Below are 4,098 nucleotides of genomic sequence, written 5' to 3' on the forward strand. Positions count from 1 at the left end.
CTGCCATTTCCCCCACACTAGTTATCTTTTACTCTTCTTCTCATCTTGACTTTTTGGTGAACCAATTTAGTTCTACACTGTTCTCTCTTAAATCCTTACTTCCTTATCATATTCTTGAATATACCTAACTAAGGCTCAGCCTTGGATCACTACTATTGTCTATTGCCTTTCCTTTTAGATACATTCTGCTGAACAAAGGTGGAGAAAATCATGCAACCATTCTGTGGCACTTCACTGGGGACCTCATTGGGGCTAGCTAATCCCACCATACCTTCCTTATCAACTTACTGTCTCATTTACCACAGCATCTTCTCCAAACTTTCTCTTCCATCCCATGAATCCCAGTCCCCTGAATCACTCAACTGAAATCCTTGCCTCATATATTACAGAAAAATAAGATAACTTGCCATGAATTAGCTGTTTTCTCACCTTGCTCATCTTTTATCAATTAGATCCTTTTTGCCATTTTTCCTCCTTCACTACTAACATGATGAAGTTGCCTTACTAACCAAGGTTAATCACTAATTCTTTAAGCAATCTCATACTATCCTATTACCTCTGACAGAAAAGAAATCTGTTGTCATTTCTACTCTTTCACTTATTTTTATTCTCCCTCTCTAAAATGACTCATTCCCTACTGCTCACAAATATGTTCATGTCTTCCCTATCAGGAAAAACTGCTCCTTTGACCCTTAAATCAGTGATAACTATTATATAGTTGCCTTTAATACATAAGCATATATATATATATATATATATATAATATAGTGCCTCTAATTTCTCTCCTTTTATTCTCTTATGATCTTGTTTTTAATTTTACCATTCCACCAAAACTTTTCTCTTCAAAATAACTAATGGAGAGGTAGAGCCAAGATGGTGGAGCAAAGGCCAGGATTTGCAGGAGCTCTCCCTCAAACTCCTCCAGTTTCCTTTAAATGAAGATGCTAAACAAATTCTACAGAAGTAGAACCCACAAAAAGAAAAATGAAACAATTTTGAATCCAAGACAACTTAGAAGTTCAGCAGGTAAGTTCAGTTTCACCAAAGTGAGAGTGGAGAACAGTTCAGTGGAGACTACGCCAGAAAAGCCCCAGCCCCAAATCAGGAGCAAGTTTGGGAATCACCGAATCAGTAGCAGTATCAGAGCTCTTATCCCATAAATGATAAGAAGGTCAAAAAACTGGTCAGAAGGATATTACAGGGGTCCCTTTTTTCTAGAATTGAGTCAGAACTATATTGATTTGTCCATACTCAGATACAGCTCATAATTTTGGGTGGCAGTTCAAAGACAAGAAGGATCACTAGCACACAAGAGCTTGTGGCCACAGGGGAATGGGAAACCTTCTTGGAATTCTTTTTTTTAAATTAATTTTATAATTATAACATTTTTTGACAGTACATATGCCTAGGTAATTTTTTACAACATTATCCCTTGTACTCCCTTCTGTTCTGAATTTTTCCCCTCCTTCCCTCCATCCCCTCCCCTAGATGGCAGGCATTCCAATACATATTAAATATGTTATAGTATAGCCTAGCTACAATATATATGTGCAGAACCAAATTTTGTTGTTGTTGTTGTTGCAAAGGAAGAATTGGATTCGGAAGGTAAAAATAATCTGGGGAGAAAAACAAAAAATGCTAACAGTTTACACTCATTTCCTTGTGTTCCTTTTCTGGATGTAGCTCATTTTGTCAATCATTGATCAATTGGAATTGGATTAACTCTTCTCTATGTTGAAGATATCCACTTCCATCAAAATACATCCTCATACAGTATCATTGTTGCAGTGTATAATGATCTAGTTCTGCTCGTTTCACTCAGCATCAGTTGATGTAAGTCTCTCCAAGCCTCTCTGTATTCCTTCTGTTGGTCATTTCTTACAGAACAATAATATTCCATAACATTCATATACCATAATTTACCCAACCATTCTCCAATTGATGGGCATCTATTCATTTTCCAATCTCTAAGCCACTACAAAAAGGGCTGCCACAAACATTTGGCAAATACAGGTCCCTTTCCCTTCTTTAGTATTTCCTTGGGATATAAGCCCAGTAATAGCACTGCTGGATCAAAAGGTATGCACAGTTTGATAACTTTTTGGGCATAATTCCAGATTGCTCTCCAGAATGGTTGGATTTTTTCACAACTCCACCAACAATGCATCAGTGTCCCAGTTTTCCCACAGCCCCTCCAACATTCATCATTATTTGTTCCTGTCATCTTAGCCAATCTGACAGGTGTGTAGTGGTATCTCAGATTTGTCTTAATTTGCATTTCTCTGATCAAGAGTGATTTGGAACACTCTTTCATATGAGTGGAAATAGTTTTAATTTCATCATCTGAAAATTGTCTGTTCATATCCTTTGACCATTTATCAATTGGAGAATGGCTTGATTTCTTATAAATTAGTCAATTATCTGTGTATTTTGGAGATGAGGCTTTTTATCAAACCTTTAACTGTAAAATGTTTTCCCAATTTCTTACTTCCCTTCTAATCTTGTTTGCATTAGTTTTGTTTGTACAAAAGCTTTTTAATTTGATGTGATCAAAATTTTCTATTTTGTGATCAATAATGATCTCTAGTTCTCCTTTGGTCACACATTCCTTCCTCCTCCACAAGTCTGAGAGGTAAACTATTCTATGTTCCTCTAATTTATTTATGATCTCATTCTTTATGCCTAAATCATGGACACATTTTGATCTTATAGTGGTATGTGGTGGTAAGTGTGGGCCTATGCCTAATTTCTGCCCTCCTAATTTATAGTTTTCCCAGCAGTTTTGGTCAAATAATGAGTTCTTATCCCAAAAGTTGGGATCTTCAGGTTTATCAAACACTAGATTGCTATTTTTATTCACTATCTTGCCCTGTGAACCTAACCTATTCCACTGATCAACTAGTCTATTTCTTAGCCAATAACAAATGGTTTTGGTGACTGCTGCTTTATAATATAGTTCTAGATCAGGTACAACTAGGCCACCTTCATTTGATGTTTTTTTTCCATTACTTCCCTTGAAATTCTCAACCTTTTGTTCTTCCATATGAATTTTGTTGTTATTTTTTCTAGGTCATTAAAATAGTTTCTTGGGAGTCTGATTGGTATAGCAATAAATAAATAGATTAGTTTAGAGAGATTGTCATCTTGATTATATTTGCTCGGCCTATCCAAGAGAACTTAATGTCTTTCCAATTATTTAAATCTGACTTTATTTTTGTGGCAACTGTTTTGTAATTTTGCTCATATAATTCCTGACTATTCCCAAATATTTTATACTATCGACAGTTATTTAGAATTTAATTTCTCTTTGTATCTCTTGCTGTTGGATTGTGTTGGTAATGTATAAAAATGCTGAGGATTCATGTGGATTTATTTTGTATCCTGCAATTTTGCTAAAGTTCTGAATTATTTCTAATAGCTTTTTAGCAGTCTTTGGGGTTCTCTAAGTATACCATCATATCATCTGCAAAGAGTGATAGTTTGATTTTCTCATTACCTAATCTAATTCCTTGAATCTCCTTCTTGGCTCTTATTGCCGAGGCTAGCATTTCTAGTACAATATTGAATAGTAATGGTGATAGTGGGCAACCTTGTTTCACTTCTGATCTTACTGGGAAAGGTTCCAGTTTATCACCATTACATATGATGTTTACTGACAGTTTTAAATATATGCTCCTTATCATTTTAAGGAATAGTCCATTTATTCCTATACGCTCAAGAGTTTTTAGTAGGAATGGATGTTGGATTTTATCAAATGCTTTTTCTGCATCTATTGAGATGATCATATGGTTTTTGTTAATTTGGTTATTAATATAGTTGATCATGCTAATAGTTTTCCTAATATTGAACAACCCTGAATTCCTGGTATAAATCCCACTTGGTCATAGTGTATTCTCCTGGGGATGATTTTCTGTAGTCTTTTTGCTAATATTTTATTTAAGATTTTAGCATCAATATTCATTAGGGAGATTGGTCTAAAATATTCTTTCTCTGTTTTCAGCCTACCTAGTTTAGGTATCAGTACCATGTCTGTGTCATAAAAGGAATTTGGTAGGACACATTCAATCTCTATTTTTTTCAAATAGTTTATATAACATT

This window comes from Sminthopsis crassicaudata, chromosome 3 (assembly GCF_048593235.1).
Source record: "Sminthopsis crassicaudata isolate SCR6 chromosome 3, ASM4859323v1, whole genome shotgun sequence".
Taxonomy (NCBI): domain Eukaryota; kingdom Metazoa; phylum Chordata; class Mammalia; order Dasyuromorphia; family Dasyuridae; genus Sminthopsis; species Sminthopsis crassicaudata.